Raw genomic sequence first — 13,380 nt, forward strand, 5'->3', positions numbered from 1 at the left:
GTTACAGACTTCTCCATCATTCTCTAGGAAGTGAGAGCAAGATCTTTCCAAGGGAGCATCCACATAAAGGTATGGGTGGATGACAGCACATAGTAAATGATACCATAAATTTCTTGACAGTAACACATTGTTCCACTGAGGTATCTGCTTCACCACTGAGGTGGTGAGTTTATACTCTAAAACAATAGGATTGCTGCCCCCTGACATTTTATCCAAGATAATCTCACCACAGATGCTCCTCTTAGAATTCTAAATGCCTAACCTTCACTTTCAGGATGTTTTCAAAAAGGCATCCTACAACTGTAAGCATCACTAGAAATTTTATGTTTTACATTAACAGCTCGTAAGCCACTTCTGAAAAGAGCCCTAAAGGGTGAGGCTGTGTGGAGAACCTTTCACATTCTCCCCACTTTGAATAATCCCACTGCAGTATCTACTCCCATTCTGGATATGGCCCTGAGTGACTTGCCTTGAGCCATCTGAGGTAAACTTGAGGACTGAAACTAGCACTGCCTAGGGCTCATCCAGAGCTTATTTATGTCAACAGAAGTCTTTCCAATTGATTTCAATTAACTTTTGAGCAGGTTCTGAGTCTCAGGGCATTGCCCTTGCTGTGCCAGCATGCTTTTTATGCTGCTCATTTTCTAAACCTATCAGATTTCTTCCGACAACTCTTTCCAAATTAAATTGCCTTAGGGTGTGAGGGAACATTTCAGAGAGATGAGGGACTGCAAGCTATCCTAATTCTCACTGAAAAACAACATGACTTGGATACCTGTCTGCAGTTTGTGTCATTTTACATTTTCCCCTTAATCTCACCACACCATTAACCATTTTTATCTTTTCTTTCTGTGCATCCCTCCTGCTGTCTTTTGTGGTGCATAATGGGAAAATGATAGGAGACCCTAGCACATTAGACATCACTGAGAGAGTGATGCACTAGAAAGCCATCTCAAAGAATTTACTGAAAATGGATTAAATTGATTATTAGTTTAGTTGAGAAGTGCTCCTCCAGCTTTATCCTCCCATTCCAATAGTACACAAAAAAAGTAGCTGGAGTGATGCCATGACAAAGCAGGCCTATCAATTTCCAGTGGCTTAAATATGGGTGAAAGCATTTAATCAGCCACTATGAATTTATTTTACTATTCCCTCAGGAAACCCAGGATGACTTCAACACAGAGCTCCTTCTGGCTGTTTAAACAAAGAAGAACTGGAAGGACATCCGCTGTGATTTATTTTCTCTGGGTGACCAGTGGAGAAATTGGATACGCATGACACACATTAGTTTAGTCCTCACTTCCCTTTGATGATTAGGGCTGAATTTTCATTCTGGTGCACGGGGATTTGTATGTGTCACTCCAAACAACAAGTGTCATACATCTAGGTCCAAATGTAACTTTCCAAGAGTGAAGTTCAGAGACACAAAAATGTTCATGTCAGTGGCCAAAACAGAATGCTGTAATTGCATGCAAGCAATATTTATGCTCTGAAATTGAAGCCTGAGCCTTACATGGGCTTGATTGAATTTGTAACTCAGATCCTTTCCCTAGCTTTGGTGAAAAAGCATTCTGTGAAGATGTGCAGACATCAGTTTAATTAAATCTATAACCATTGAGTAGCCATTTCAAACCATCCTTGGTCCTTTGTACACAATTGTGAATAACCTCAACAATGAGGTGTGACCAAATGCTTCATTGCCTGAACGTTGCAGCCTCAGCAGAGGAAGACTAAAGAGGCAGAGATGTAGCTCAAACTGATTGTAGTGAAATGCCAGGTCTGTGTAGCCAAGTGATGAGATTTCACTTATTTATAACCCTTATTTTTTTATTAATATTACCTTTTTATCGAGCATGATAATCAGACAGAAGTGTGAGCAACTTTCAGAAGCAGTCTCTTTACCCTTCAAGACTACCTGACACTCAGTAGAAGAAAGTTCTCGAAACAAAAGCCATTAGGAAGGATGAATAAAAGCTTTATAATGGGCTCTAAAGCTTTCTAATCGCTGCTGGCAAACCCAGAGGTGATCTGAAAGGCTACTACTATGGCGTAATATTTTCCAGTTTTCACACTGTCCCAATGTCAAGTGATACAAGCAATAAAGCTCTCCCTTCCCTTCCCCTGTAAGACTATTCCATACATCACATTGTGAGCAAGTTTTATTTTTAGACTGTGATGAGCATCTCACAGGATCAGGCCAGTAGCAAGGCACGGTGCACGTGGTAGTGATACATCAGCTGGATTCAAAACCAGCTACCTTCCACCACTGTAGCACTAGGTGCACACATTGAAGTGAGCACAGAATTAAAAATACAGCACAATGGTGCTGCTGTTTCAAACCCCAAGAAATAGAATCACACTGCACTCAGATACTAAACATCTGGTGGATCTATTTTAAGAATAGACACGTGCCATCCTCTAAACAGGTCTCAGCACTGGAGCAGGGACTCACTCCCAAGGAATCAGACGTGACACGTGCACTATGAGAACAGGAAAGACTGACCTTGAATTTCCGAGCTGTATCCAGTCAAAAACAGGTGGCAACAGCAAGAAACTGAAGCTCTACTTCAAGGAGGCAGCAGCCTTGAAGCTGCCCCTGCTTCATCTGCAGATAACCATCCCTGGCCCAGCTCAAGAGAGGATGCTAATATACTCAGTATCTGAAAGACTTCACTCTTCTCTGTGCATAACATTTTGTGAGCATACCTGGAGAAAGGTAAAATAAAAAGCAACAGAAATACTTTTTTGTATCCATGGTTTACATTTGACCGTTTACGAACAGGGCAGTTCTACTGAGCTGCAATAATATCTCCTGGGAAGCTTAAAACAAATTACTTGTGGGAAGAGAAGAGCAGAGGTTTTCAATAGGCATTGTCATGCAGAAGGACTAAAACAAATAAAACATTATTCTTCTGTTATTCTTCAGAAGAGTTCAGGTTCCCTACTTTCAAGTTTTAGTGTTTCAAAACCCTTGCAGCAGAAACTCCAGAGGACTCCTGTCCAGCCAGCAGGAGGCCTGGGCTGCAGCACACCGAGAAAATTTAATTCCAATAATCCTCATACAAAATTTCCATGCTGGAGCATTTCATATTGCAATTTCCAGCACACATGGATAAACCCCTGCTGGAAGGATAACACAAAGCAAACCCATTCCCACTGGATGAGCTAGTGGTTTCAGCTCTGATTCCTCATAACAGATTGCATAATACCCATGGGGAAACTCCTCTTTTTTTTCTTCAGTATCTTCACTGAATATTCCAGAAGAATTCCAGCAGAAACTGTAATACTAACAATGCCCCACATACAAAGGTAAGAAACAGACAGGCCTACAAAGTCATGCTGAACACACTTCCCACAGGTTGCTCTCAACCTGTGTTTGCCCTCCTACCTCCCAGACAGTTTTCCCTGACAGGCTAGGCAGCAGGTGAGTGATCTTTTCCTCTGTCACCAGCCCATCAAAGACTATAAGACAGGACTTTTGCTGCTATAAATGAGATTCTTTTCAATGAAGAACAAGGTGTAAAAACTTTTGAGTCATCTCTAATGAGATTTTTTCATTGAGGCACAGTGTTGTAAGGATGCCAATTTTGGTGGAAAGAGGGTTAAAACAACCAGAACGCTAAAGTCCCAAACCCATAAGCCAGCTCAGATATACTCCAGTAGCGACCCCACAAATGAAATTTATTTATAGACCATTATAAAGTCTTTATAAGGTGTAGATATAATATATATAACATATATATAACATATATATAAAAAACATATTAAAATATATAAAAACCATATATAAAGATGACCTCTCTCTCTCTATATATATAAAAATAACATAACTTTTAACAGACCACTGTTACAGTCTTACTGTAGAAAAGTGTTAACCTGCAGGAGTTTTATTTAGCTTTTAAAGTGATTTTTTTTTTTTTTTTAAAGGAGCTGGTCTTTTAGGTCATAGAGTATATGTGAACACTTGGAAACAATTTAGCCTTTCATACCGGGTTATTGCTACACCCTACACAGTTCTGGTTTTGATTTCTTACTCTCTTTCTCTGCAAATTCTGCAATCAGATGGGTAAAAATGGTACATTTTGTATGGATTATTATACTGATAGGAGTTGAAAGCACTTGGCCTGCAGCCTTGCATCCCACTGCATGCCCAAAGGCCTCTGATAATCCTCCAGAAATACATGGTGCATTGATTCTTGTTGCTTCATCAGAGGCACACTTTTTCAGTGTGCCTTCCAAAAATCTTTCAGGGCATCCAGTAGTTGTGTAGTAAGCCACCCAAATCACAGGTGGTGAAGGACCAATAAACCAGACTGAAGTTGACTTTATTGGCAAAACTCATGCATGCTTGCCTGCAGCTGAATTTTTTACCTCAACTGCTTTCCATTGTTGGGGTTCCCTTCCTAAAAACCTATGACCCATAACAATGCGTAGAAATTACAGCAGGATTGAGCTTCTCATGGAGCGTTTAGATGCTTCCACAGTGTTTACTATGTGCTCCTTCACCTTGTGTCCTTTCCTGATTCTGTGGAAAGCATTTCTGCTACCTTCTTAAAGTAACTGCTGAAATATTACCATACCGTTTTTTGCCTAAGAGATCAGTCACATCCTTTGCAGATTTAAGCTACAGTTACGTAACTGACATAATAAATATGGTAAATATTGTTGCAGATCCTCACCCCAGCAAGGAAGGTTACAGCTAAGCAGCCTGGAGAATTTAACTCAAGATTGTTTGCTAGAAAACATTTCAGTTTCTTACAAAAGCCACCGATCACCACTCTTTACATATCAGCTTAACTGAAAGGATCAGTTCATGCAGCAGAGAGAGCATACCATAAGGTCTTTGGAAATGGGTGTGTTTTAGCAGTCCCTCACCCTTCCTGCAGTTAGGTCTTTCATTTCTGAATAAGCACCTGAAGAACTGCCTTTCCCACTTCTACTCTCAAAAAAGTGTTGTATTTTTCCTAAATCCCAAGTTTACACAGGAAAAAAAACAAACCTCCAACAGAGGTATTTTCAAGGTCTTATAAAAAGAAGCATGAAAAATTGGGCTTTTTCCAACTCTTTTCTTGGGAAAGAATTGTTATTTGTATTACTCACCCAAATGGTTTTAAAGTGAAGTTGTTTTAAGAATTTAATTATATTCATTGTTACTACTCTTAAACAAAAAAACAACACAAACAAACAAAAACTCTCCTGCACTTAACATCTGCAATGCAGACTACAGAATTAACTGATTATGTATCCCAGAAGGTTCAGTTTACACCTCACAGCTTTGGCTTTCATACACTTATCCAGGCATAGTGCTGCTCTCTTTTGCAGTAAAGCGAGATGAAAGCAGCTGTTAGCATTACAACCACATGTGACAATTTCCAATACATTTAAAAATTAAATAAGCCTCTTTCCAGTGATTCTCTGATGTCATTAATTTTCTGCCAGTTGGTAAAGTCAGAGAGAAGTCTCAAAGTAATCTGAATTTTATGGTTCTAAACATTTCTTCTTCCCTACAAGGAGCAAACCATTTCCTGCTTTGGTCTTTGAGGGATTATTAAGACAGAGGAACTATTATAACAACAATGAAGGGAATGTTTGATTTTGCTATCATAAGCCTATCTCTGTTATTAAAACAGAGATCTCTTATGCTGTGGTATACACTGAGAACTGATTAAAAGTTGCCCAAAGGTTCATTAAGGCTTCTAAGACTAATAAAAGTATCAGGATAACAGCTACACTGAAGTTTTTCTTAGTCACCCCACCACCAAACCCCCTTTCCCTCACAACTGAGTTTACATATAGATTATTAATTTTATCTTCCTTTAAGTCACTCCATAATAAATAAGCCCCAGGAAATTCACAAAGAGAGGCTTCGAAGTATGGTTTGCATGCACTTTTAAAGACCAAAAGAGAAGCATAAACCAAAAAAAGAACCTGCTGCCTTCTATTTGAAAACAAACAAAGCCCTATGTTTTCCATATGCTCTCACTTTTTTTTCTTTTTATATACTTGACTCATCAGTTTGTAACAGCACTGGATACTGTAAAAGCCCCTTCCCTGCTGAGCTGCACAGGCACTTACATATCCCTATGATGACTGCCAACAGCAGTAAATAAGCCTTTCAGTCTTACACCCATGCTGAAGATCTAGCTGTTTACAGAAAAGCTTCCCAAGGATTCCTCAAGTGCTTGCAGAGGTCTTAACTTTATGTAGCAGCTTGCAGGGGTGATCTACTTACTTAATCCAAAGTCCAATAAACTCAATAGAAAAGAACCCAGAAATCTTTGGACTAAGTTCCACAGTTTACGAGTAGTACCTTGGTTTGTAGGGGCAAAGCTGCATATCTGTTGACGCTTAGGTCACTATCATATATCTTTGCTTCAGGCAAGGGGCAAAATTAAATGAGCCAAGAAAAATTTACTTGGTTTTCTATTTCCACCTGTCCCAGCGATGTCTGAGTATGCCTGCATGCAACATTTTCAGACTTGCATTCAACTAATTCGATTTCAAGTGTCCCCTGCCATTTTTAGTGCAAATCAGGAAGTGTCCCATTTATGCTTTGAAAAAAAACCCAGCCCACTCATTAGCTTTAGGCCTAAATAAACTTCTCTTCAAGTATTAGCTACATGCACGAAGGAAGTTCCTATTATCGCATTCTTAATGTTACTGTAACAGATCCCTTCTCCTTGCATGGCATCTCAGACCTGTGGGTGCATAACATACTGGAGAATTACCCTAGGAAACTGAGGACTGAACCATCGTGGTCTCAGCAGTGAAGGTCACAGATCCAGGCTCCAGACCTTCACCTTGGCTGACTCTGTGACAGTGCCAACATACCAGAATAAGAGAAGAGCAGGGTGAAGAGGGTCAGCAGACATTAAAGACAGATGGCCTAATTCATCATCCACCATAAATAAATAATAATATAAAAAAAAACGTTCCAAGCATTACACACACAGCAATGATTGTAAATTCCACAACTGTGGAGGCTTGCCAAGCTATTATACACACACCCATACTGCAGTCACTCTGCATAGCTCCTGAAAGGTGCAACTGGGGGGAACTACAAAGCATGAAGGGTGCTCAGCTCTCAGGAAATTGGTTCATAAAATGATTATCCAAGCTCTGGTGGAACAAAAAGCATGCAGAATTTAGGGAGTGACAGGATATTGAAGTTTGTTCATAAACAATGAATAACTAAGTTATCCATGGGTGTGATTTAGATCTTATATACTTCATTAGCTTCTTTAAACACTATTTTAAAAATTTTGCTCTTCATAGTCTCCCAACTGGAGCTGCTTTATGGTGTGTCCTGACAGATAAATTTCTTTAGACAGGGAGCAGAGTACCTCACAGAAACTGGCAATGCTGGTGATGCTGCTCGGGCAGGATGGCATGCAGAACAAATGGAGGTTTCCCCAGACCATGCTCTTTGGTTTCTCTGCAAAGAGAAATAAGGAGCAACTGGACCCAGTTGCGGATTTTTTGGTGCCTAGAAATTTTCAGAGAGCAAGGAAACAGAGCGGCATCAGCAGTACTGTTTGCAGCACAGGCTGAGTGCTCCAAACGGTTTTGTGAGCACAGCTTCCCTACAAAGACAACAGCAGCATTGAGCTGCTGAACACCACAAAGCAAATGCCAGAGAGCTTGATCACAGCTTTTGTCCTTTAACCTTCTCTCTACATAGGCCAACATCTACACACTACACAACAAAGAGTTATTAATACAACCTCCACAATTAGTCAGTGAAAAAAACCCAAACACACATTGATCCTAGGGCTGTGAAAAAGAAATTAAAGGCATGGCCTTGAGACCACCACAATCTTCATTCAGGGGGTGCTTAGGAGTGCATGGTATGAATAACTCTGCAAGTTGTTGTCACCAGTCTGAAAGCTGCAGCCCTTCCTTTCATTACCAGGTGGCATTTGGAGGACCAGACAGAAGGGACTCACTCTGTGCAAGCAGGTTCAAGTATGCAACCGCACTTGACAATCCAAATACTAGTCTGATTGCCAGTCTCCACAATTCTGGGTTGCTCTCCTAGGAGCTGGTGGCATATCAAAGACACAGCACGATGCACAACCTTCTGCTACCTCAAAGCCCCCGTGGGCTCCCTTCTCTTGAACTCTTACATAGTCAAGATAAAAACAATACTCTGAGAGCCTGGCTGTCCTGGGAATCGCCTCCCCAGTTTTATCACACCAGCTGTGTCCATCCATGCTTTCCTCTTCTCTCGCTGCACATTCCAGAAATCAGCCCAAGCTGCCTCACTCAGCAACTCAAAAACAAGGAGGAATTAGACAACAAAGCAGAAGTGTACTGTGCTAGCCAATTCCTGTTCTGACAGGGAGTATTTTGCTCACTGTTTGAAGAACTCTCCATCCAGAGTGCCCCAGCATCTGAAGCATGGGGTAGAAGAAAAAGAACTAAAAAGCAGAAAGCAAGCAAGTGTTCAATTTTCTCTGTTTAGTCCAGCTATCCACTAGACTACTATTTCATGAAAACAAAGCTCTTCTTCTCCATCCAGTTTGTGGTGTCCCTGCTTTACCTTTACACCAGACAGTGAGGGAATATTTAACATGATCCACCTCGAGCATCTAATCTAGGTGTGATTCTCTTATAGGTCAGACCCTTGGTGTCTTATGTAGCAGATGGAGATATCTTCCCCATAAGACAACTCAGGGGTTCAGGTGATTCACACTAGTACAACCCCTTATTTTACTTCCCCACCTCTTTGGAAGGAGAACTGACTTAATCCTGATACACAGACCATTGTGCACAAAAGCTTTTACATATATTCTATAAATGCAGTTGTGTATAAACACACCTTTTAGAGTATCCCTTATTAAGCAAGGGATTTGAATGTTGTCATAGAATCATAGAATTGTTAGGGTTGCAAGGGACCTTAAGGATCATCTAGCTCCAGCCTCCCTCACACTAGATCAGGTTGCTCAGAGCCACATGCAGCCTGGCAAAGAGGAGTCATGCCCCCTAGTTGTGTATTTATCTACATACCCAGGTACCCTTTCTTTAGCATTAGAGCCATCTTACAACCTTCAGCATAACTATCTTTGTGGGATAAAAGAGGATTCACAAAGGCAAAGAGAGACTGAGCGATTTAAAACTTGGGCTCAGGAGCACCACCTGGTCCAGCAGAGCACTTTTCTCTTGGAAATCAGTTCACTGAATGAACCAGAGGAAAAAAACCAAATAATCACCACTGTGTAGTCTAAGAACTGTGTGTAAAGCAGCCAGTGTTGGGAACTACAGCTGTATTTGAGAGATTCCAGCTACTCAGTATTTACACGTTTGAGTTCTAAAAATGACCAGAAATTTGTTTACAAGCTCTGACTTCCTCTCAGTTTAAGCAAGGGGGTAAACTGTTTTCCCCTGTGCTTTGAGGGCCTACATCCAGCTGGGTAGATGCTGGACCACTGAAGGTCATGGATGCATTTTTATCCTTAAACTATGTAGAAAAAAATTGATCAGATTTTCATTCTGTTCAAAGTTTTAGGAGCATGGACCTACAACCTTTAGTGTTACCAACAGCAATCAGATGATGTGCTTCTGACTCACATCCCTGCTCTGTCTGGAATGCCTCCTATTTAAAGCATAGTATATGCAGATGCTATATCACTCAGGTCCTGTAACCCAACAAACATCTTAGCGATACATCCTCTCAGGCAGAGTTGCAGAACTGGATTCTAAATGTTGATCCCACCTGATGTAAATCTCATTTCTAGAATGGTGGGAACTGTCAGGCATCAGAACCTGAGAACATGCATGTCATTTCTCATCTTTGTATTTCCACACAGAAGAATAAAGCTATCTCAATAATAAGCTCTCTCTCAAATGCAAACAACTATAGAAATATTTTTTTCCCCCTTGCCTTATCAAATAGAAGCATGAAGGTATTTCAGAAGAATGATGTAATTCTCCTGGAAGTGAAGTGCAGTGTGAAGCAGCTGATTCAGTGGCACCAAAAGTATGTTACAAAAATTCATATGCTAAACATATCCTCTTTGAGCACTGTTAACTTAGGTCAATCTGCAGCAACAGGGGAATCTAAGGACTACTGAACAATGCTTATGTCCATCATTATTGCTGAGTTAGAAAAGAAATATTTGTCTGAGACAAAACACATAGGCAGAAAAATAACATTAAAAAGCAGAACTTGAGACAGTGAAAGTTGAAAACCCCAGGAGATGCCCCGAGATGCCCCCTCGTGGTTACAGTCAAAGGCAGCAAAAGAAAGACAAATGGAAAAGTGAAAACTAGGTTGAAGAGAGTGAGATTAACTAGAAATGAGGATCTCAGCCCGGCTGGCTTCTCTCTGCTCTTCAGCAGACTCTAAAAGGGAGAAGGGAGACAGCATACCAGGACCAAGGTGAAAAATGCCTTCAATTAAAATAATCCCCAAATATGTTTGTAGTCACACTAAAAGTAAATGTTATGTATTTGCTTATGTATAAAACCAAATCCATTATTTATAAGCCTTTCTGAAATACAAAATGGTGTCACCAGGGAAATGACAAGTGCACATGTGAAAAGAATTAGATTTTGTTTCTGGGAATGCTTTTATGACTACTTGGGAGACAGTAAAAGCATCCATTGTGTCTAATGAGGAATGAAAGCAGATGCTGGAGAGACCTTCCAGAGTCTAAGGTTCCCTTCCCTAGGAAAATATTTTGAAACAATACCTGAAGACTCTCAGCTTGTAAAATCAGCAGGGCTCCACTAAAAGTCAATAAAACCCATTCCCATTCCCCACCAGGTGAAGAGCTGTTACCCATTAGAACCTAGTGCTCCAAAAGCAGAGCAGCTGTTCTTCAGAAGTGCTTGAGTGCCTGTGGATGAATATACTCAGAGAGGAGCAGCTGAGAGGATCCTGACAGCTGCCAACTTCAGCAGTCAGGGGAAGTCACTTTGCACCTCCAGTTGGGAGGGAAAAATTTTAGCAGAAGCAGCTTCTCCCCTCTGTTCATTCCTGCCTTGGGAATCACCACCTCTCACTGCCACAGGTTCAGCTGCAAGAACCGAATGATGACTTTGTTCACTAGGAGGAATTATTCTTATTCTTCTGCAAAAATTATTTTACTTTACCTACACAATGTTTACTTTTACATAAATTTATGCATTTATTTCTCTGGAATGGTTACAGTTCTACCCAATAACAACAGTTTAGCAAATTATTACAATCTTCAAGGCTTTTATAAATATTTAAGCAAAATGTGCAACTTATTTCCATTCACATTTACATTCTCGTCCATGTAAAACTATTTCTAGTTTGTATTCCTCTAGTTGTGCAGGATTCTCATGACCATCCTACCAGTCTCTGGGATTCCAAAATCCTCATAGAAATGCCTTGAATTTACCCTCGAAGCAAATTTCCTTTTTTTGCATTTAGCCCAGTTTGGCTCCATCTCCTGCCCAAAGCTACAAACTACATCTTGTAACATTTGCATGCTTCAAAAGACAAAACTCAAAGGTGTTAATCTTGCAAAGCACTTGGAAGAAGGCTTGCTAGAAGTTAAAAGCATCCTAAGATATCAGAAATGATCAGCTATTCAGCTGATAAGCTTCACATACTGATAATTAAGAAAAGGAACAACTGAACACCTGTATTGAAGGCATTCAGCAATTACCTTATATTGGTGTTTCCCAGGAAATGCAGCCTCAGGTGGACATCCAGAAAACAACAGCTGTGTTTTACTTGAAGGTCAAGTATCACCAGAAAAAATGAAAATAAAATGCAACATTCTCAAGTTTCATGTTTCTGGACCATACCACCGCTGATTTTTCCCCAGTACAGACAGGCAAAGTGGTACTCCTGCTATTGACCCATATACAGCCACAGCCCTCTTGCCATTTCTGGGAAGCATCTACCAGAGCCACTATGCAGATCCTGCAGTCAACAGGTCTAAGCCCAGGCTCCCTGGGCATGAAAGAGGTGATGCACCATGGGGCACCCAGGACTTCTACAATTTCAAGCAAGCGTTTAGTTTCACTGAATTCTGCCTTTTAGTTTGCAAGTGGAAAAAACAGGACACCTGTGAAGAGACTCAAGGACACAGTGACTCTCCACACAGCTTATTTTTAAGACTTCAGGAATTATTTAAAGCACTGGCAGATTGAAAAGGCAACTTGTAAACCACGAGTTGAACAGACACGAATCACCACAAACACAACACACACATGCACACCTTGGAAACCTTTCCCTCCCATCACTGCATTTAGCAATGGCTATGTCACTTTTTCAGATTTATGGAGCAGCCTGAAGTAAATCATTAAGGGGCAGACAACAATGAGAACTCTTCTGCCTTTCCTGACCTTAACCACAACTAAACCAGGCTAGGAAAACCAAAATCCTCCTCTAGGGTTATATTTACTGCCATCCAATTCTTCCTCCTTTGTACAAGGATTTTCCTTAAAATATACAGAAAATGACAAGGTTCTGATTCACCTTTCACGTAGTTCTCTCTCATGCAGTTATTTTTCAATATAGTAAGCTACCATGGATTTAGCTAAATAGCCTATCTAGTCCCACCCCCTTTGAGGGGATCCTCTTCTCTGCAATTTTAACTACAGCTTCTAATTTAGCAGCCCAACCTTGCTGTAGGGCATCCACAGCACCACAAAAAGGCTGTGCTTTGATATCTGGTGAAGGTGCTCCTTAAGTTATTTCAGTCTTCCCCATTCCAGTCCCATGCATGCCAGCATTACTGGCAACAGTGAACCAGATGAAGGAACTGATGCCATTAATTATTTTTTTTCCACTCTTGCAGTATGTGGCTGCACAGCAGAGAGGCAACAGCTTTCAGAATGAGCACATGGGAAGAGCTATGACACAGGAGAACAAAGTATCAGCTTAAAAATTAGCTTCTCTAGAAATGCCACTTTCGAAGAACAGTCACTTAGGCTTTAAAAAAAAAAAAAAAAAAGGTGATAAACCACCACCACCTCTCCTAACTTACCTTGAGAAAGGATTCTTAGTCTTGATAAATCTCAAGATTTGTGCAAGTAGTTCTAAACCCTGGTCTTTAACAGACAAAAGCCTGATAGCTAAAGGGTTGTCTATTCTTACCTTGCACGGTAGCAATCCAGTATTCAGCTGCTTTTCCACCAGCTTGCTCGTTACCCATTTTCCTACTGTGCTTGATGACAAACTTCATGCCAGACTCAACAGAGGAAAATTCCTAATGCAGCTGAAACCACTCAAGTTATTCAGCTGTATTTAGACACTCTTGTGCTGAGCACTGTACAAAATAAATTCTGCTCTACTAATCTTCCACTTTAATGAGATTAGATAAAATTCATGATCAGTCTTAGATGGATTTAGTATGACACTTCTTGATAAGCACAGTAATTAGCTTCATGGGCTATGGA

This window comes from Indicator indicator, chromosome 7 (genome assembly GCF_027791375.1).
Source record: "Indicator indicator isolate 239-I01 chromosome 7, UM_Iind_1.1, whole genome shotgun sequence".
NCBI classification, from domain to species: Eukaryota; Metazoa; Chordata; class Aves; order Piciformes; family Indicatoridae; genus Indicator; species Indicator indicator.